The sequence below is a fragment of the Felis catus genome, chromosome C2 (genome assembly GCF_018350175.1).
Source record: "Felis catus isolate Fca126 chromosome C2, F.catus_Fca126_mat1.0, whole genome shotgun sequence".
In the NCBI taxonomy this organism is placed as follows: domain Eukaryota; kingdom Metazoa; phylum Chordata; class Mammalia; order Carnivora; family Felidae; genus Felis; species Felis catus.
This window is the reverse complement of record NC_058376.1, coordinates 12,925,942-12,948,361: the sequence shown is the minus strand read 5'-3', so window position 1 is coordinate 12,948,361 and position 22,420 is coordinate 12,925,942. Positions and strand designations below refer to the sequence as shown.

Sequence of the window (22,420 nt, the reverse complement as noted above, 5' to 3'; positions counted from 1 at the left end):
TCTCTGGTGCTCGCCTGGCTGTTAAAAGCTTCGCCGTTAACTTTTTCCAAACAGAAAAGATAGCAGCTTCCCAGCAAGGCTGATTTCCCAGACGATGGGAGCCTGGTAGGCCAAGAGGCAAAGGATAGAGGTCCAAGGTGGGTGGTGGGTTGGGCCCTGTGCTAATGTCTGCTAGGGAATGGTCTAGGACTTACACAAGGCCAAGGTAAGGCAGGCTCTGTCACCCTTGCTGAGATCGTAGGGTAAGCTCGTGTCCGTCTAAGTGGGACCTCAAGGGGGAAGACAGAAGCAGGCTGAATTTAGAGTTGTTGTTTTTTTTTAATGTGTATTTATTTTTGAGAGAGACAGAGACAGTGTGAGCAGGGGAGGGGCAGAGAGAGAGAGAGAGAGAGAGAGAGAGACATAGAATCCGAAGCGGGCTCCAGGCTCTGAGCTGTCAGCACAGAGCCCGACGAGGGGCTCAAACCCACGTGAGATCATGACCTGAGCCCAAGTCATATGGTTAACCAACTGAGCCACCCAGGCGCCCCTAATTCAGAGCTTTTTTGTTGGGACACAAAATCAACTGCTGTCTTTCTTCTTTGCCCTGTTACTCATGCCTTTGTCCTATAGAAGATCTAGAAGAGCCTCCCAGCTTCTTTGGAGTAGCCATTCACTCCCCTGTGTCTCTGGCATGTGATGATTTTGTCCCATAATTAGAGCGATCTGATATCTGAACCAAGACCTGAGAGATGCAGTTTAGTAGAAGTTGTTTCGATGGTAGGTTGTCCCACCATTTGTAGCTCCACGTAAACAAGGAGACAGCAAGACACAAGACCAAAATTTAGACCATGACGAAAAATCTAACATTTGAAGATGAAGTTCTAAGACTCTGTGGTGTCATCACCATAAAAATGCCCTGGGGTTGGGGAGGATGTCAGCAAAAATGATGGAATAAGGTAGACTAACAGTGCCCTAAACAACGGGCCAACCGAGAAGCTAGGAAATGAGTTATTCACAGGGGGTTTTGAAAAGCTCGGGCACATGCCCGGGATTCTAGAAAGCCACACACATGCGTAGGATCGTAGGCAGGCCCTGTGTTGTGTCACGCTCAGGAAAGACTGAGAAGGCCTTAAGCTCTCACCTCTGACTGACCTTGAGGCTCTGTGCAACCAGGAAGTGAAGGCTAAGCAATGTTGTAAACTACCTGTCAAAGTTTGGGAGACTCACTGGTTCCAGGCAGTGAAGGAACCTCTGTTCAATCATTAGCCTATCACTAACCTAGGTGAGCAGACACTTCGTGGCCATCCATGACAGAGTACAGACTTTACGGGATTAATCCAGAAAAGCCACTAAAACGGTAACAACACAATAAACCCTGGAGAGGGGCAAGAATCTGACTTCCGGAGTTGCCACATTATATTATTTAAAAGATCCAGTGTGACCTATGACCTAGCAATTCAACTCTCAGGTATATATTCAAGGGAAATAAACATCAAGTTCACTTAAAAACACGTGAAAAGGGGCGCCTGTGTGGCTCAATCGGTTAAGCATCCGACTCTTGGTTTCTGCTCGGGTCGTGATCTTGCAGTTTTGTGAGTTCGAGCCCTGAGTCTGGCTCCGCGCTGGCAGCATGGAGCCTGCTTGGGATTCTCTCTCTTCCTCTCTCTCTGCCCCTCCCCTGCTTGCGCTGTCTCTGTCTCTCTCAAAGGAAATAAATAAAATTTTCAAAAATGAAATAAAATTAAAAAAAAAACACAAACATAAAAACACGTACACAAATGTTCCTAGCAGCCCACTCATAATGGCAAAAACAAAAACCAAAAAACCAACCCAAATGCCATCGGTGGATAAAAGGATAAATACAAGGGAGTGTATGAATAGTAGGAAAGATTACTTGGCAATACAAGGAATGAAGTCCGGACACACTCTATATCCAGCTATCACAGGGATCAACCTTGAGAACGTTACACTAAGTGACAGAAGCCAAGCACAAAGACAGTGACCTCAAAATTTCCCTTTCCTCCCTCTCTCTCTCTGCAGGCTATTAGAGATGAGAAGAATCATCAGGAACTTAGAAATCATCGTTTTATCCTTCTTGTCCAGCTCTGACGTACACAGTAGTCACAGTAAGTGACTGTTTCTACGTGACAACGTGACGTAGCCACAAAGAGGCGATTGTCCAAGCTCCCTTAACATTTACATCCTATGCAAAGAAATTCTAGTCCGGTTTACAAAAGAGCAACAGGTTTCTTTAAATAGGCCAGAGTTTAATTGCTTTCCTGGATAAATTCTTTGTTTCTCGAAATAAAGGCAAGAGTCAATGAACTCAATGAGTTCAGCTCAGTTCAGTGAGCAGTACGTTTCTTTGCTGTGCAAATGACCTATTTAGAGATAATCGCTTTTCCGAATTTTCTTCAGTTGTTTTAACCAAGGGTCTTGCACATCAATTGTTCTGTAATCTGCAGGGTGGAGGTGGGGGAGAGAAACAAAAGAAATAACAAATTAATTATATCTTGGAATCGGGAGGAAACTACCATGTGGAGGTTTGCTATTTTGTTTACGGGAAAAGATTGCTATGTGCAGTGACACTGTAATCGAAATGACTGGAAGCGGGGAAGGAATTGCAGGCATACTGGCTTCTTTTAAGCTTAGGCACAGAGGATGAAGTGGGCAACAGCCACATATTTGGTTCTGGTCAGAATCACTCACGTTTCTTCTCTATAATTGCTTGACCTTGGCCATCGGTTCTGTGCTGCTTCTTTTTTTACTATTTTGGGCACATGCAATTGTCTTGCTGGGAGTTGTAATTCAGGTCATCTGATTTTGCAGGGACGGGACCCTAATTAGATCACCAGGTTGGAGGCAAAAGCTTGGGTGGCTGGGACTCATGAAGATCCCCCTCTACCGCACCTGCACCGCACCCCCATGGGCTGTTGTTCCGCCTTGCCCCTAGCTATGGCCACTTGATCCAAGGAGGGAGACTCTGGACTCAAACTGGGCCAAACACAAAGTGGAAGATGTTCTACAGAATCCTTGACCAGTATCCCTCAAAACTGATGACTTTGATGAGTCATCAAAAACAAAGAGAGTCTGAAAATCACGTTACTGAATGTAATGCAGGGCCCTGGGTAGGATCCTGGGACAGAAAAGTGTCATTAGTTTAAAAAATTAGGTTAGGTAAAAAATAAGGACATTTGAATAAACTATGGAGTTTCGTTAGCAGTAAGGTGTCAACATCGGTTCCTTACTTGTGACAAATGCACTATAATAGTGTCGACAATAAGGAAATTTGAGATGGGGACCCTTTCTAATAGTCTCACGGCTTTTTAGCAGATCCGAAAATCCTCTAAAATCAAAAGTTGATTAAAAAGGCAGAGAGACAGAAACGCAGAGGCCACAAGTGGTTGGAGCTGAGCGTTATGGCACCACCCCAGGAAGCCGTCTGTATTCCTGGACAGCCGTAGAAGCTCCCTCTGATTCCGTAAGTTCTTCCAGTTTCCTTCCCACAGTCCTCATGTGCTGAAGTTACCCGGGATGGACTGATTCTGTTGCCTGCAATCAGAGGGTCTTGCCCTCAGTTCCTGCTTCTGAGTCCTCAGGAAAGAAGGGTGCCAGCTGCCGGTTTATAAGGCAACGGTTGGGCCGTAACACAAATCACCTTCTATCATCTCCACGCCCTTCCTAGCTGAACATTTTTAGCAGTGGGACATGGAACGGCACCTATTTCAGCGCTTCCTCCCCTCATCGCACCAGATCTCTACGCGCTTCTCTACAGAGATGGTGCCCGTGCCCGTGGCAGACATCGCTAATTGATCACGGCACTCATCCCCCGAGCTTGAATGCGGAGTGACAGATGCTGGGGGTGTCCCGCCCGGATCCTCTTTATCAGCATTTACACTTGCCCGTCTCCCAGCTGCTACGAATGTCAGCTGCGACAGGTGCCCAGCTGTCCTCATCTGCAGAGAATTGCCCTCAACTAAATGGGAGGCGCCTCACCCAAGATAGCCTACAGCCACCAACTGACAAGTAAGGGGCTACAAAAGCCCAGCCCTCTTGTCTCAAGGTGGGACCGACTCTGAGGTATGATACGTGCTCCGGGGCCCCCAGGGGATCAGACTGAAGTCGGGCTGCAGCTGAGACCGTATCTTCCTGTAGCTACTTCCCTACCCTCTCTGGCTTTCTTTGATCGCTTTCTCCAGAAAGTCCTCCCTCAGTAAGCCCAGAGCATCTGAATCCCTGTCTCAGGGTCTGCTTCAGGGAACCCACCTGAGACATATGAGGCAGAATTCTCAACATGGTGACCATGCTGCCACTACCAAGAGTTGACACAGGAGGTGAGACCTATTTGGCATCTCTACTGGAAGAATACTAACCAAGAATATACCAGCACAAAATGGAACATCGACAAAGAAGCCAGAAGCTTAGATGAACTGTCAATTTAACCGCTGACCTCTGCAAAGACAGAGGAGAGCCTACAGCCTATAGAGTAAACAGCCTGTGACTTCTTGGTGGAGACACAGGGTTTGGAGACCTGTCCACCTGTATTTCTTCTTCAGTCCACCATTCAGGACAAGTTTTTCTATAGGAAGGATGTCTGCAAGACACAGTGGGAAAAGGTGAAGTTAAAGAGGTACATCCTTGCTCCAAGAAGCTGTCATGTCTAATAGTGGAAGGCATTTCTCACTCTTCGGCTGAGTGTTCTCGTTAAGGAGCAGGATGCTGTCTTAAGAGCATCCTTACAAGTGGCATCGGGGAACTATCACAGTTGGGCATCTTTGTTACTAAATATAACCTTGCTTTTTTCCCCCTGCTATTGTTTAATGCCAGCGGAGTTTTACAAAAATGGAATGTATTGGGTAGGAAATGGAAGACTGCTGAAATACAAACCCAAAATAACAGTGGCAAAAAATAAATCAAAATCTATTTATCTCTCATGTAAAAGGCCAGGCTGGAAGGGTGGCTCAACAGCACAGATTTTGAGGAGGTACAAACTCCTAGTACCTGGCCAATTTGTCATCCCTAGGGTGTCACTCTTGTCCACCGACGGCCCAACACAGTTCTAAATTTTAGACACCTGGAAGTGGCAAAGGGTGGCGGAGAGGGGACCTATCCCTTCCTTTTGAGAGAATGATCCGGATCACGGATCATGGTGGCTTGCGTTCCGTTGACCCAAGAGTTTGACACACAGCCACAGCTACCTCCAGGGGAGCCTGTGGAAGGAAGGGTTTAACCTGGGAGTCCAGCTAGAAACTGAGCATTCTGTTACTGTGGGAGAAAAGACAATGGATGTTAGGGGACAGCCAGTTCAATGGCAGGAGCACCGGCAAGGACCTGAGAAGAACGGTATCATCTCAGGGAAAGTAGGCTGGTTGATGGAGTCAAATTCTCCAAGTCAGTGCCTCTGGTCACCAAATTCTGCTCTTCTCTCATGGTGACCCTCCCCCCACCATCAAGTTGCTTCGGCCAGTGAAATGCGGGCAGCAGTGATGTGTGTCGCTTTCGGGCAGAAGCTTTAACAGCCAGCACCTGGCTCATGGTGTCTCTCTTCCCTCTGCCATGAGACGGCGATGTTCTAGACAGAGGCTGCCAATGATGTGAGCAGAGCCCCAGCTTCACCGAGATGGGCTTGTAGCGTGAGGGAGAAATAAATCTTGACGTTGCCGTGAGCCGGTGGGATTGCCATGTGGCTGGTATATTATGGCAGTGTAGCCCAGCCTAGCCAGACAGATTCAGCCCCCATGCCTTCTTGCCAACGGATCTGCGGTGGAATCTTTTTTCGAAAAGTACAGCCCGTCGACATAAGCATAATAGTACCAAGGGCTGCCTTGTATCGAACACTTACGATGGGCTAAGCCCAATGACATGATTGGCATTGGGGGTGATAATCAATTTACAGATGTCGCCTAATGCTTTCACTTTATAATTCATCACTCAACTCCATGCAGGTTACTGCTACTGGAAACAACGCTACAGGATGGATCCTTGTATAAAACAAGAATCTTTGGGGAACAAGACCTACCTCTAAATATGTTTTCTGCGTTCAGCTTCTCACAAATGGCAAAACTATAAAATTACATTCCCAATAATTTAGGGGAAATGATATCAATGATTTTAATGTTGATGTACTACTGACCATTAAATGGGTGCCTAGGACATTGGGACTTCAAGTAAGGGAAGAACCAACTAAAAGTGGTTAAAATGAAATGGCTGCTCCTAACTAATTCCATCAAAAGCAGAGAGGGAGGGAAGTTTCAGGATGGTTCACTGGCTCTGTGGGATCACCAAGGACCCCCCAGATGCCTGTCGTCTTTCTGCTCTGCCATCCTCAGAATGCCAGTGAGATCTCCCCCTCATGGTCCCAAGGAGGCTGCCACACCCCCAAGCACCATATCCACTTACAACAGCATCTGGCAAAAGAAGTGGGGAGAAAGATAGTGTCGCCTCCCTTGTCTCCTCTCCTAAGGCGGGAAAGCCACTTTTCTGAAGCCCCACAGTAGATCCCCACCTGTGCCACACAGGCACTTTGCCCACGCCAAGCCATGAGCAAGACCAGGAAAGCAAAGTTCTGTCACTGTGGGCCTCCATCGTGGGAACCTGCATGGCGAGATAGTCAGGACAGGATAGGTTGTGCTGCTGTGACAAACACGCCCCAAATCTCAATAGCTTAATGCAACTCACCTTTGTTTCAGATGCTTATTCCAAAATTCCCTGAAGTCTGTCAGGGATCCAGGTGCGCCATTTATGTGTGAGGCCTCCTTGGTCCCTGCAGCAGAGGAAGAAGAAGGTGGAGAGTTCTGCACCAGTTCTTTACTTCAGGCTGGGAGTCATCTACGCTACTCCCACCTTCTTTAATCATACCTTGCCCCATGACCTTGCCTTCCCATTCAAGCAAGCCTGAATGTGTACAGACATGGATGAAACCCCATCTCCGCCATATTGGCTTTTTCTCATAACACCTCTCCCTCTGTTACTCTTGCCCCTTCCTCAATCAACCCCAATACCATCACCACTGCGCCCTTGTTTCTCTGGCCCGTGTTATCTCTCCCTTCCTCAGATATCCATGGGTCTGAGTCCTCCCTGAATCTTAATGACTTCTACAATCTTAATGGCTTCTAACTACTTCTACTGACTCAGTAGAAGTTGTTGCTGCTGTGGAGAAAAGGGAGGGATGAGTTTGGGGGGCTATAGGTAGACAAAGAAGGACATCAGGAGTCTCCCATTTCAAGGTGCAGTTTGCTTTGTCCGAAAATGTTTAAATGATCATTCCAACCTTACACCACGAGGGTTCATTTCCTGGAAAAAAAAAAAAACCTTAGCTCTACGAAAGAGACACAGACCCCTCCTGTTGACATAATATCAACTTTATAATTTTAATTGTGTAAAAAACAAACGAACAAACAAACAAACAAACAAAAAACAGGGGTGCCTGGGTGGCTCAGTTGGGTAAGCATCTGACTTTAGCCCAGGTCATGACTTCATGGCTCGTGAGTTCGAGCCCCACATTGAGCTCTGTGCTGATGGCTCAGAGTCTGGAGCCTGCTTCGGATTCTGTGTCTCCCTCTCTCTCTCTCTCTCTCTGCCCCTCCTCTGTGCACTCTGTCTCTCTCTGTCTCAAAAATAAATAAACATTTTTAAAAAATTTTTTTAACGATCCTATATGTGCACTGAAGAGAAACCTTAGCACAATGTTGATAGTGTTTCTACCTGTGCAATGGGGTTATGAATAATTTTAATTTTCTTCTTAACATACAAACGTAACCCTTTAATGACGGCACAGGGGAGGGACTTTTTTTAAAGTTGGGCTTCATTTCAGCTCCAGGTGTCTCTTCCCTACATTTGTGCTGAGGGTGACCGTGGGAAGTTAATTCCCAGCACAGTGGTCAAGTAGTATAGTTACCAGGGATTCGTTTTCTGCTGGGGAGACAGGAGCCGGGTACAGGGGAATGGATATTTTACCTGAACTTAAAGTTGAAACCATCTTCGCGATTTGCAGTTTCCGGACACTACCTTCCAACCTGCCTCCTGTCATTGTTGCCCCAAATGTCGGCAAGAAGGCTGAAGAGGGTGAAGGAGCTCGCTCCCCACAGGTGGCCTTGAGCCGGCCTCTCTGTTCTTTGTAAAACTCTCACCAGGAAAAGGTCCCCGTGAAGGGGGGATCACAGGCAGGCAGGTGGGAGCAGCCGCAGAAAGGAGAGGAGATCCTTGAGCAACTGTAGGCTGCGGGGTGGGGGTTGGGGGGGCTGGTGCTTTCACAATAGCTGGCCGCAGAGAAGCCACGAGAAAAAAAAAAAAAATAAAACCAGAATGGGAGGAAGCCTCAGCTGAGTTCCACCCTCCGGTTTGGTGTTTGCAGCTTCTCAAACAAAGAAAGCTCAAACTCTGTCTGGCCCTCCCTGGAGGAAAAGGGCCACGGGGCTGGCACATTAATTACACGCCGGGGGCATCTTCCTAAGGAAACCTTTAGTAGCTTGAAGGGAAATTGAATGGAAGGGGTTCCTGGGCTGTTCCCAGTCACATTTCCCGAACCACAGGCTTCTGCCTCTGTTTGATTCTGCGGAAACCAAGGCAGGTCTAACTAAAGAAACAGGGACGTTTGATGTTGGAAGTGAATCTTAATTGCTGGGAATCGTGTAGGAACAATAGGCCCGTGTCTGGCGGGGGATGGGGGGGGGGAGACAGTCGGTAACATCAGTGTCAGCACGCCGGGAGGTTCTGGAGACAAGCAGCACTTATGTGGCGCTGGGCAAAATCAAGGGATAGAGCCGGACTCAGTTTCTGCATCTGTAAGATGGGGATAATAACAGCCCATGACACTGTCGTCAGGATTAAGGCTTGGTTATGTGTGCGTACAAGTTGGCTCCCTTTCCGCTTTCTACAGGGGCACACCCATCTCTCCCCATGGGGGCTTAGAGGCGGCCACAAGTGTCAATGCCCCCGAGGTTTATTATTACATTTATTATTATTATTTGTTATTAACGTCACCGTTTCATTGCCGTCTTTGAGCGTTTGGTTCGTTTGGGTTTTCTTTTCTTTTTTTTTTTTTTTTTAAGATTTTTTAAAACGCTTTTTATTTCTTTTGAGAGAGAGCGCGTGCACACGAGCGTGAGCAGGAGAGGGGCAGAGAGAGAGGGAGACACAGAATCTGAAGCAGGCTCCAGGCTCTGAGCTGTCAGCACACAGCTGGATGCGAGGCTGGAACCCATGGATCACGAGATCACGACCTGAGCCGAAGTCAGATGAGGAACCGACTGCGCCACCCAAGTGGCTGTTTTCTCTATGTGCTCAAGAAAATGTCTCCAGCAGTCACTTCCCAGTGAAACATTACTGCCGCGTCCATTCACACGCCTCCTCCCTGGATTCATTGACTTGTGCTTTATTTTCCTAGCAGCCACTGCAGTCCCAGAACACGGGAAGTTTCATTCATGGTTCACTTCTGGAGACTTGACAGATGCTGGTTAAATATTGTAGAAATCCCTCTTTAAAGAAAGGAGCGAAAAATGAGGTTGCTCAAGCTGCTGAAGTGTGGTCCTACCCCTCAAAGTCACATTTAAATGTCAAGGTTGTATTTCGCTTTCAGTGCTTTTGGAGGGGCCATAGTGATTTTATATTTATGGTTGTTGTTGTTTTGTTTCAAAGTCAGAACGATGATATTACCTGTTCATAACCTTCATGTACAATCTCATGGCTCTGAAAATTAAACATATAACTAACTGTTCACGTTTGGGTTTAAGGAAATCATTGGGTGCGGTTATTATGAAAGGAGAACTTCAAATTCTTCACCAACCAAAGAAAACACAATTGAAATCCAGCAACATTCCAGGAGAGAGCTGCTTTATTTGAAGAAGCCAAGTGTTTAATTGACAGTCAGAAACACTCACGAATGGAAAAGGACAAGTTCCCGTAGATGGGACACCGCAGTGGTGACTTAAAAATGATCACTCGATCACTCACGGGGCGCCTGGGTGGTTCATTTGCTGAAGCAGCCAACTTCGGCTCAGGCCATGATCTCATGGTTCGTGAGTTTGAGACCCGCGTGGGGCTCTGCCCTGTCAACACAGAGCCCGCCTCAGATCCTCTGTCTCCCTCTCTTTCTGCCCCTCCCCCTCCCTCTCTCTCTCTCAAAAACAAACATTTAAATACTTTTAAATTAAAAAAATGACCACTCACTAACAGTTTCCGATCAGTGAAGGCAGTGCGCTAGGAAGATGCCTTAGATCCTGAAGGGTTCCCTTTTTTTTTTTATGTTTACTTATTTTTGAGAGAGAGAGAGAAAGCATGAGTGGGGGAGGGGCAGAGAGAGGGAGACACAGAATCCGAAGCAGGCTCCAGGCTCTGAGCTGTCAGCGCAGAGCCCGACGCAGGGCTCGAACGCATGAACCATGAGATCATGACTTGAGCTGAAGTCACACGCTTAACCGACCGAGCCACCCAGGCGCCCCGAGGATTTTCCATTTTGAGGGAAACGTGGAGCAGACCGAAGCAGAGATGTGAAGAGCTGAACATCGGAGCAGTGACAGGGGTTTCTGTCTCAGGCTGAGTTTCTGACCCTCCCCCACCCAACACCCATGTCAACCCTCAGTAGCTCAGAGACGGAATTTCATTATAAAGAATACGGGTAGGCAAACCGCCTAACCAAGCTCTTCCCGTGTCCCACCAAAGGCTGAAAGCAGTCTTGCTTTGTTGATCTCTTGACAATCAATTCCTTCCTAGAAAAACTCTTTACGGCAGCAAGAATCAGACTGACACTGCCGAGTTTCCCACTATGAGCCCCAGTCCACGCCGGGACGAAGGACGATAAGGCTTCCGTGGACTGACACTCCTCAGACATACCTGGATGGGGACATGTGAGAAGAGGCAAAGTTGTCCTGGTCTCCTTGTTCACGTTCTTTTATTGAATAAAATAGGTAATCTTAGATATGAAAGATATATCGTTCCCCCCCCCCTTGGGATCGAATAGAACTGTTTCATTTGGATTGAAAAAAAAAAAAAAACATAGGCCATAAATATATTTCTTTACCTGAATTAGGCTACACTGAAACAAAAACAAAGATATTTCTCACGACTGCAGCCCAGCAAAATGCCTCTGTCTGTTCCTCACTTGTGACATTTATTTGGCAGAAGCCTCCCTCTGAAGGTGACCTCCTGTCTGTCTTCTTGAACACAGACAGCACTCTGCTAATCCACCGTTAGTCATTTTATTGAACAAGTGTCATTGAGCACTGCTGTGTGACAGGCCCTGTACTGGGCTCATATCAGGAAAGCCACTGTCCCTGCCTTCAAGAAACTCACAGGGCTGAGGGGCTAAGGCAGAGGGACCAGGCCGGCGAAGAGGCAAATGTGGAGAGGACAGTACTACCCAGGAATGTTGCAAGAGAATTCTTCTGAGGCGCCTGGGGGCTCAGTTGGTTAAGCGTCCAATTTCAGCTCAGGTCATGATCTCACGGTCTGTGAGTTCGAACCCTGCATGGGGCTCTGTGCTGACATCTCGGAGCCTGGAGCCTGCTTCCGATTCTGTGTCTCCCTCTCTCTCTGCCCCTCCCCTGGTCACACTCTGTCTCTCTCTCTCTCTCAAATAAATAAACATTAAAAAAAATTTTTTAAGATAATTCTTCCTATAGACGTGTGAGCTACATCCTAACAAATGAGCGAACTCTTTGTTAATCTGTCTCATCAAGACAGTGTGGTAATCGTGCAACAAAACAGAATCTAGAAAGAGACCCACACAAATAAGACCGAGTGATTTTTTACAAAGGTGCAAAAGCAATTCAAGGGAAGGATGAGCTTTCTGAACACATATCACTGGAGAAACTGGATGTCCATTGGCCAATGGAAAAAAAAAAAAAGAAAGAAAGAAAGAAAAAAATCATTCATAACGTGAACACAAACCTCATGCTTTCTCAAAAAAAAAAAAAAAGAAAGAAAGAAAGAAAGAAATTCAAGTAGATGATAGCCCTAAATGAAACTTATAAAACTTTAAACTTCTAAGAAGAAAACCTTTGGCATCTGCGGTTTAGCGAAGAGTTCTTAGGACACCAAAGAAGATAAAATTGTTAAATTGGGCTTCATCAAAATTAAAAAGCTTTGGTCTGGGAAAGCAGTTAAGAGAATGAAAAGGCAGTCTACATATTTGAAAATCACATAGCTGACCAAGGGGACTTGTATCTAAAATATACTGAGAACTGCTAAAAGTCATTAAGGAAAGAAACAACCCCACTTTGGAAAAAAAAAATCAAAAAGCTTAAACAGACACTTTCCCAAAAAGAATTACAGGTGACAGATAAACACATGAACAGGTGTTCACCATTAGTCCTTAGGCAAAAGCAAATAAAAACGCCCACAAGGCACACCTATTAAAGTAGCTAAAATTAAAAATCTAATAAGAGCGGGTGCTGGTGAGCATGTAAAGAAAGCAGAACACATAAACAGTTCTCATAAAGGGAAACATGAACTTCGCACGTGACCACAGCAATGCCGCTCTCGGGTATTTACCCTAAAGAAGGGTAAGCGCTGCTCACAGATTTGTATGCAGATGTTAATTCGAAGTTTTTACTCGTGATAGTCAGAAGCGGCAGACAGCCCAAAGGTCCCTCTGCTGGGTGAATGGGAAACAAAGCGTCAGTAGAGTCACACATTGGGTCATCACCAGCAACAAAGAGGAAAAAATCTACTGCTTCCTGTACTGACCGTGGATGACCCCAAAAACATCACGCTCAGTGAAAAAAGCCAGACTCTAGGGGCGCCTGGGTGGCGCAGTCGGTTAAGCATCCGACTTCAGCCAGGTCACGATCTCGCGGTCCGTGAGTTCGAGCCCCGCGTCGGGCTCTGGGCTGATGGCTCGGAGCCTGGAGCCTGTTTCTGATTCTGTGTCTCCCTCTCTCTCTGCCCCTCGCCCGTTCATGCTCTGTCTCTCTCTGTCCCAAAAATAAATAAACGTTGAAAAAAGCCAGACTCTAAAGACTACATCCTGTAGGATTCCCTTAGTATAAAATTCCAGAAAAAAACAAAAACAAAAACAAAAACCCACCATGACACAAGACAGAACTGCAGGCCAGGGCCCAGAGGTGAGGAGGGGACGGGTTGCAAAAGGGCACGAGGGAAGTTTTGGGGTGATACATTGTCCGATATCATAACTGTAAAGGTGGTCACATGACTATCCATTTGTCACACCCCATCGAATTGTACAATAACTTTATTTCCCACTAACTTTGTTGTATGTAAGCGATGCCTCAATAAAACTGATCCTTTTAAAATATCGAGCGGAGGTGAAAACCCATAGGGGAAGCCAAGAAATTTGGAAAAGGCACGACGGTGGAAGGATTGGCTCCAGGATACCAAAATATACCCTAAGGTTATCATAATTTTCAAAGCGTGTCAATGACGCAGCAGCAGACCAATAATCAATTGACATAGAGCCTGAAACCTATAGGGTCCAGATCAGTGTAGATTTTTAGTAAATAATTTAAGAAGCCATTTAAGTTAGTGGGGAAAAAAATGGGCTATCGAATAAGGAGAGTTGACATCTGGGTTTGATCTAGAAAAAGAATCACGCCAGCTCCGTAATTCACACCATTCTCAAAAATGAAACCGTCACTGGTTAATTGGTCATCGACCTAGCGTGAAGGCTCACTCCATTGATCTCATTACCCCGTTAAGTGCTGAGGAGACCGCTTCGCACGCTATGGTGAGGTCTCCCCGTAGATGAAAAGGATTCTAGCCAACACCCACACTAGCGGTAGGCACTTCTGCCTTCTGATGGGAGGCGGCCTCATTCATCACAGCGGGGAAAGTCACTGTCCAAGTTGTTCCCTGCCACCTGCACAAAGGACAGAGAAATGGTGGAGTCTGCAAGCTCTTCCGAGATGCTGAAGGGTGAAATCCAAAGGAGACAGACGATCACGGGGCGCTTTCATGCTTGGACGTCCAGCGGAGGAGAGGGCGGGGGGGAGCGGCTAAAATTCTGTCTCTGCCTAACCAGAGGAACTTTGTGCGAGAAGTCTCTTCTAAGAGCGCAGGATCTTGCAACACAAGAGAAGCTATAGCTCGGGCAGGAGGAAGGCAGGGAAGAATTCTTGGTGGCGGGCTCCCCGAAGGACACCCAAAGAGCGAGAGGGCTTAGGGCTGACATGCAGCGTTAAGCGGCTGTCGTCCTGCTCCGTGACCTCCCCCTCTGTCACGTCAATCGTCCGTAAAGAGTTCTCAGCCTGAATGTCTGGGCTGGGTGGTCTTGGGGACAGCAGCAGGGTGGAAATGTTTTTTTTTTTTTTTTTCAGATTCCCCATTCCTGCATTTCCCTTCATGAGGCAAGACCCTTCGCATAAGGCTCCAGCCTCTGGAAAGAAGGTCAGTGACTCTGTCATTTGTTGGAAAGAGTCACCTGGTCATCACTTAGCCCCTGGCTCCCTCCCTCATCCTTCGGATCCGGCTGGATCCAGATTGAGATCTGGGACACAGGGCATTTAGTGTGTCCCTCCTCAGTCGTACAGGAGGGGGTATGATTCGGTGGTTTCTGTGAGGGAACTCATCACTGTGCCCCTTTTTTTCTTCTGCTATTTCTGGATTCAGGCAAAGAGGGGAGGGTGTGCTTCCTCGAGCCCCTCAAACTCCAGCAAGGGGTTCTGTGTAAAGTCAAAGCCCCGACAGTCATCCAAGGAAACAGTAAACCGAGGGCGGGGTCCCTGTGGGAACATTCCAGAGCACAGAGATGAGGAAACCTTCTAGTGGTTATCTCTGTCTGACTCCGTCGCCAGAGTCCTGGCAGACCCTTTCCAGAGCCTTCTCTCTCAGTAACCGGCCTTCAGAGTTTCCAGGGCCGCATAGGGAGCTGTGCAAAGACATCTCAGCAGTGCTGACCACAGCCGGAGCCTGACAGACAGGGTGATGACTGAGGGGAACACGCAGAAAGTGACTTTCTCTGAGACTTCCCCCCCAAAACAGGCTGCTTTGGCTCCAAAGGGCAGAGTTTCTTTGTTTGGTTTTGGGGAGGGGGGGATTTGAGGGGAGGGGGGAGAGGGAGGAGCACAGAAGAAAAAGAGATGAGTTCCTTTTGACCAAAAAAAGGTCAGTCAGTCACGGAGGATGGCTGGCTCCGGCCCAAACAAAGATTATGGGAAACACGAGCACAAGCACAAATGCTTTCTCGGTCACGCCAGCCAACACCAATTATTACCCCTCACTTGGGCACCCTGCCCTTAACCACTGCAAGGCTCAGCGTCATTAAGTCGTCGGATCACTGAGTCCGCTCACCGCTATCTACTCTCCCCATTTTACACTTGAGGAACAGACTCGAAAGGTGACAGACATCTCTTGCCCACTTGGTGAGCAGCGGCATAGCCCAGACCAAGACCCCGAGCCCCTGAGTCCCAAGTCCGTGTCCTTCCCATGGCTTGAGATTTCATGGTCCCCCGGAGGAGGATGAGTCCCTTGATCACAGAGACCTAGTATTTTACCTGGAGAAGAGGAGAGGACCAGCATTTGAAAAGAACCTACTATGTTCCCATCCCTGGGGTAGGGGCATTACTGATGCCCAACTTTGGGCACGTCTCCCCAGCCCTCAGCCAGCCTCTTTGTTGGACGGCATCATTGTGGGCTGAACTGTATACCTCAAAAAGTTCACACTCTGAAGTCCTAACCCCGGTACCTCAGAACGTGAGTGTGTTTGGACAAAGCGTCTTTAAAGGGGTCATCAAGTCAGAATGAAGCCATTATCATGGGCCCTAATCCCATATGACTGGTGTCCTTATAAGACACAGACACACACTGTGAAGACACAGGAAGAATACGGCCATCCACAAGCCAAGGAGAGAGTCCTCAGAAAGAAACAAATCCACTGACATCTTGATCCTGAACTTGTAGCGTCGTCCAGAATTGTGAAAAAATAAAATAAAATAAAATTCTGTTGCTTAACTCACCCAGTCTTTAGTATTTTGTCAGGGCAGCTATAGCAGGCTAATACAGGCATCCACTTCCCGTCCCACCCATGCTTCTAGACTGGGGACCTGCCCTCCGTCTGTTGCTAACTGAGCCACACAGACTCTTTATGTCAGAGTGAGGACTGAGAGAGTCACAGAGCACAGCACTTGGAGCAGAACCTTGTCTGGGGAGACTTTGAGGTGAATAGACTCCGGTTGCTGAAACCCCCAGAACATCCTGGGTCCCCGTTTTCCCTGAGGCCCCAGGCTTTCCTTTTCAGCGAATTCCAGGAGAGACCCCAACACCCTCCTAATGCCTGGATCCCTTTCTTGGTTAAACTTGTCCTAAGTGGGTTGTGTTGCCTGCCACCCAAATGACCTTAACCATGATATTTACGTATGTTATCTCATGTGGCTTAGTTTCTCCCCTATGTGTTCCTGCCCCACCTTACAGATAAGGAAACTGAGGCCCAGCACCAGAAAGTAGCTGGTCAAGGTCACAAGATGGGGGTAGCCAGCCAAGGTCACAAGATAGGGGTAGCTGGCCAAGGTCATAAGATGGTGGTAGCTGGCCAAGGTCACAAGATAGGGGTAGATGGCCAAGGTCACAAGATGGGGTAGCCGGCCAAGGTCGCAAGATAGGGGTAGCCGGCCAAGGTCACAAGATGGGGGTAGCCGGCCGAGGTCACAAGATGGGGGTAGATGGCCGAGGTCACAAGATGGGGGTAGCCGGCCAAGGTCACAAGATGGGGGTAGCCGGCCAAGGCCACAAGATGGGGGTAGCCGGCCAAGGCCGCAAGATGGGGGTAGCCGGCCAAGGTCGCAAGATGGGTGTAGCCGGCCAAGGTCGCAAGATGGGGGTAGCCGGCCAAGGTCACAAGATGGGGGTAGCCGGCCAAGGTCACAAGATGGGGGTAGCCGGCCAAGGTCACAAGATGGGGGTAGCCGGCCAAGGTCACAAGATGGGGTAGCCAGCCAAGGTCACAAGATGGGGTAGCCGGCCAAGGTCGCAAGATGGGGTAGCCGGCCAAGGTCGCAAGATGGGGGTAGCCGGCCAAGGTCACAAGATGGTGGAGCTGGGGTTGGTACTCATGTCCCTTCCACTCTCCGCACTGTCCTTGATGGCACATCTCTTCGGCGTCCCCCTGCAGGTGTGTCGTAGGTGCTCAATAAAAGCTTGTTAATCAAATTGAATATATGGACTTACATGCTGTTTATCGACCAAGGGATAGATGAGTGTGTGGCACTTCCAAACAACTGGAGCCAAAGGAAATAAAACTCATGCAAGAATTTCATTCATCTTTCTACCCTCCTTCTCTGTTCAGACCTAACGAGGCGAGAGATCGCAAACTGGGTTTGCAGTGGAACTCTGGCACGCTAGGGCAGACGAAGACACGGTTTGGGCCCCACTGACTTCACAAGTCCTAACTCTTCCCCCGCGTGTGATGCTTCTCTACTCTATGGACGCAGGTAGCTACTCCCCCAGTAGGACTTCGTATTTTCTAGAAGAAACAGCTGCACCCTGAGTCTCTCTTAAGTCCTCCCCTTCTCCCATTGGGCACGCAGCAAAAGGATATAAACTACCCTTTGTCTAGGACAGTAAACTTGCCTCACACGAGGCCCGGGAAGTTATGGGATCAAGAAGCTAGGAAATAAAAACAAGAAGAAAGGGCTCAGCTGGCAAGTATTTCTGGGTAGTTTTCTCGTCTTTATAAAAATAAAATTACTTTCCCCCTCTTGCTTTGGAAAACCCACAAAACAAATCCGGGATCACTTATATAGCTGTCATTAAACTTCCCTGGCTGACCAAGACTCCAGAGTCTGCTGGCAGACAGAAGGAAGGTTGATACGGCCTTGCCATCTTGTATTTCAAGGCGGGGGGAGGGGGGGATGCCTGGAATTCGGGAGGGGCGGCCTGGCCTCTCACGCAGCCTCACGGGGCCACGAGAGAGCGGTTCATTAATCTCTGACCCGTTGCAGATCAGGGGAGAAAGGCTGAGCGCGGAGGTCGTTTCCTCCACCGCGTGGCGCTCTATCCAGGGCCCCCCGGACCTGCTGCCTGGGCCCCCTTGCTCCCCACCCTCTAACGCAGGGCCCCAGCAGGGAGAGACACAGCATGAATGCAGGAAAATGCTGAGCAGGGGGCTCATTGGCAATGTTTGTGTTTCCGTTCTCCAGAAGCCATGATTAATGGGTTAGAGGTGAAGGGGAGGCACCATGGACACTCCATCCTCGCAGGGAAGAAAACCGCACAAACTTGCTGGTCAGAGCTCCGCGTTTATGTGGCAGCTCACCAGTGTTCATGGAGAGGCTTCATTATCGCCCCTCAGCCACTCTATAAGGTACCATGTGAGCCTCTCGACGGTCCCATTTCACAGAGGAGAAGACTGAGGCTCGGGAGCCAGCTGCTTCCTGACAGAAAGGAGCAGGGCAGAAACAAACCCGCCCCTGCCCGCCCCCCCCTTCTCTCTGCCTTAGGGCCAGCCCCCTTCCTCACCCTTCTTCCTCAATTGAGAAAGCCCCCTAGAATTAAGAGCCCTGGATGTGGCTCCCCAAAGGAGGGTATTTTGGTTTTGGTTTTGTTTAATTAATTTATTTATTCTTGAGAGGCAGAGAAAGAGACAGCCTGCATAAGCAGGAGAGGGGCAGAGAGAGAGGGGGAGAGAGAGAATCCCAAGCAGGCTCCACACTGTCAGCGCAAAGCCCAGTGCGGGGCTCGAACCCACGAACCGCGAGATCATGACCCGAGCTGAAATCAAGAGCCAGACACAACCCACTGAGCCACCCAGGTGCCCCCCCCAAAAGAAGGGTTTTAAACCAATTCCTCCAAGGCTGTCCCGTAAGAGGTAACAAAGAAGTATCAGTGAGCCTACTTCTTACCAGCGTGAAAACGGTCTTAAGGAAACCATTTTCCAGGATGACTTTTGAGGCTCCTCAATGTGCTAGGTCAACACACAGTCTCTCCCCCTCCCTCTCTCTTGCTATCTCTTCCTTTCTTCCACACCCCCTCCTTTCACGTTGTCTGTCCCCAAACCGTGAGATAAGCCGACCAACAGCGTGGGTCCCACCAGCCCCCAACATTTGAACCAAACTAAGCCTCAATTCTTGCCCCGATTCCCCCCCCCCCCCACCCATGAATACCTGTACTGGGTTTTTGTTTTCGTAATTATAAAATACACACTTGTAAAAAAAAAAAAAGGTTTTTGAATAATATAGATGTTCTGTACCCACCAAGCCTCCCCACCCCCAGCAGCAAATCCCTAAATCCACCCACTTGAGGCAGGGCCTCACGTCTCTCCTGCCCCCCAGTTACTTCCCGGAGCTCCCCAGAGGATGCACACACAGGCCGCACCCCCACCAGACCCCTTGGGCAGTTCCTGTCTCTCCTCCCAAGCTCTCGCTGTTGCCCGGCTGGCGTCCAGAGGAGCCCTCGGGCCTTCCAGAAGGCAGGACTGAGCTTCTCGTAGGTTGACTGGATGGTGTACAATCTTATTTCTCTCTGGCTCCCCCCAACCCCCCTTGGCCGGGCCACTCTGGCACAACCCTTGGACAGCCCCTTTCCTCACCCTTCTTTCTTAGTTGAGAAAGCCCCCTAACATTAACAGCCCTGGATGTGGCTCCCCAAAGAAGGGTTTTACACACATTCCTCCAAGGCTGCCCCCTAAGAGGTAACAACGAAGTTTCAGTGAGCCTATTTCTTTTTTTTTTTTAATGTTTATTTATTTTTGAGAGAGAGAGAGAGAGAGAGAGAGAGAGAGAGAGAGAGAGAGCACGAGTGGGGGATGGACAGAGAGAGAGGGAGACACAGAATCCAAAGCAGGCTCCAGGCTCCAAGCTGTCAGCACAGAGCCTGACCCGGGGCTCGAACCCACAAACTGTGAGATCATGACCTGAGCCGAAGTCAGACGCTTAACCGACTGAGCCACCCAGGCACCCCTCAGTGAGCCTATTTCTTACCTGTGTGAAAACAGTCTTGAGGAAACAATTTTCCAGGGTGACTTGTGGCTCCTAAATGTACTAAGTCAACTCACAGTCTTTCTCTCTCTCTCCGCACTCTCGCATCCTCTCTCTCCTATCTCTTCCCTTCTCCCACACCCCCTCCCTTCAGGTTGGCTGACCCCAAACCCTCAGATCACTAACCACCACAAGCCCCCTCAAGGCACCTTATGCCGAGTCCAGGAAGCTCAAAACATGACCTTTAACCTCTCAACCCCCAAATGGAACCTTCTGCACATCTGTTCTCAACCTCGACATGTAAGAGAAGAAACCCAAATAAAAGCTGTCCCTCCCCTTCCGATTTGCCAGCAGTTGAAAAATGAAGCCGTCCCACAAAACTAGGAATTTGATCTTTGAAGGCAAGCCGAAAAGTTACCTATTTGCTCCAAATGAAGGCTTTTCCTCCAAACTCTGCTGAAGAGTTTTTCCTCCAAACTCTGCACAGGAGACTGTGCAGTGGGGATTAATTACTCTCAGAAGCGTCCGTGGTTTTCCGCTCCTGGTCCATAGTAGACTCTTGCCTTTTCTATTTATCAGGTACCACCAGCCTTCCTTTGCACTTAAACAACAACTACAATAAAAAGTCCGTTGTACCAGTATGATGCCGCGTCGTCCCCGTTTTCATCAATCTTAAAACCTGGGGGAATGTGCTGCTACATTTACTTGGTCAGCATTATATGGCATATTTAAAATAGCTGGGAGAACCTAAAATAATTGCAGTGGAGACAGCCACAGCTAAGCCAAGAAAGGGCTCCAGGCTAGCACCTGTCCGTCTCTGCACGAGCAGAGTGGGCGTCCTCCTGTCCCTCCGCCCCAGCGCTCCCACTTCCAGAAATACCCTTCCCTTTCTGTTCCCTTTCTGGGCAAAGTTCACCTTCCGTGGAAGGTTCCGCCTACAGGGAACTCATGTTTTTGGGTCATCTCCGGGGGGGAAAAAGAAATACGTTAGCTTTACAACACCCCTTTTGGGGAACTCAGAAATGTTGTCCTTACAGTTGGGGGGTTACCATTTCCTTCTAATTGCAAGACGTCTTCCCCTGTGGGTGGGAATAAACGTTGTTTTTTTAGGGACCCCGAGAATTACTGCGGGGTTCCTACAAGCTGCATTCTCGGCCACGCTGGGCGGGAGACCCTCGACCCCCTCTCTGTGTCCTGTGCTGTTCACTCATCCGTTCAGAGCGCAAAGATCATCAGAGGCCTCACAGAGCACCGTTCACCACCCCCCCCCCGTCACAACCCCCACCCCCAGAATTGTGCGCCGATGGCCTGTGGGCGAGGGGCAGAGGGAGGAGAGGCTCTGGACCCCTGCATGTTTGCCCGATGGAATTCTCCCCCTCGCTTTTCCATCCTGTGGGTGAACGGCAGGTGTGAGGGAGGCACGCGCAATTTCCAGCCACAGGATCGTCTCCTTGGGGTTAATTCCGCCTGCCAATTTCCATTCCTGCTCCCGACTTGCCCCCAACTGGAGCTGGGATTCCCAGGATTCTTTACGAAAATATTTTCCCCAGCCTTCCCTTCCAACAGCCGTGGTTATCTCTGACAGCGGCCTGGCCTCTGTCTCTCTCAGGCTGGTCGGGATCAGCCCCAGATCACTCTGGGTAGCTAGCTACCTCCCCCGCCCCCCCCCCCCCCCCAGGTCACACACCAAGGGTTACTTCCTTTGCAAACCTGTGCTCCCTCTGCCTTTGGTTTGTGATCATTAGCTGGAATGCAGGCAGGCAGGTGTCTGATTAGCCAGGGCTTCTAGTAGCTTCTCCCTGGAAGCGCTCATTCAGGGGCCACAACTTTCAAATTACGCAACGCTTGTGGGTTGGTTCATTAAAATCAGTGTTCCTGGAGAATGCAGAAAAAAAAAATTGGAAGCAGTTTTAGTCGATGTAATAGAATTTTTTAAAATGGCATTTTGAGGGGTGCTTGGGCGGCTCAGTCGGTTGTGCGTCCGACTTCGGCTCGGGTCATGATCTCACAGTCCATGAGTTCGAGCCCCACGTCGGGCTCTGTGCTGACAGCTCAGAGCCTGGAGCCTGCTTCGTATTCTGTGTTTCCCTCTCTCTCTGCCCCACCCCTGCTTGTGCTGTGTCTCTCTCTTTCAAAAAAAGTGAATAAACGTTAAAAAAAATGTTTTTAATGGCATTTTGAAAAGAAAATAAGAAGTCCCTATAAGGGTAAACTGCTTTATAATGTTAAATGGTTTTCCACACATTACCCAACAAACCCTTACAGTAGCCCCGTTCAAAGGACAAGGTGCGTTAATTATGTCTAAGTTTTGTGATGTTAGGAATCAGAAAATTAAAACATAGAGAAGTTAAGGTATGCACTCAGGGGGAACCTGGGTGGCTCGGTTAACCATCCAGCTTTTGCTCAGATCATGATCTCGCGGTTTGTGGGTTCGAGCCCTGTGTCGGGCTCTGTGCTGACAGCTCAGAGCCCGGAGTCTGCTTCGGGTGCTGTGTCTCCCTCTCTCTCTGCCCCTCCCCTGCTCACACTCCATCTTTCCTGCTCTCTCAAAAATAAATAAACATTAAAAAAAAATT

At 48.7% G+C, this 22,420-nt stretch overlaps 1 long non-coding RNA gene across 1 annotated transcript; it reads right to left on the bottom strand.

Annotated features, from left to right (window-relative positions):
• Positions 1-2,050: 2,050 nt before the first annotated feature.
• LOC123379876 lies at positions 2,051-21,490 on the bottom strand. Its single transcript, XR_006584841.1, has 3 exons — positions 20,263-21,490; positions 6,661-6,745; positions 2,051-2,441 (listed from the first exon to the last, which is right to left on the bottom strand). It is a non-coding gene; the product is annotated as an uncharacterized LOC123379876 (long non-coding RNA).
• Positions 21,491-22,420: the final 930 nt, after the last annotated feature.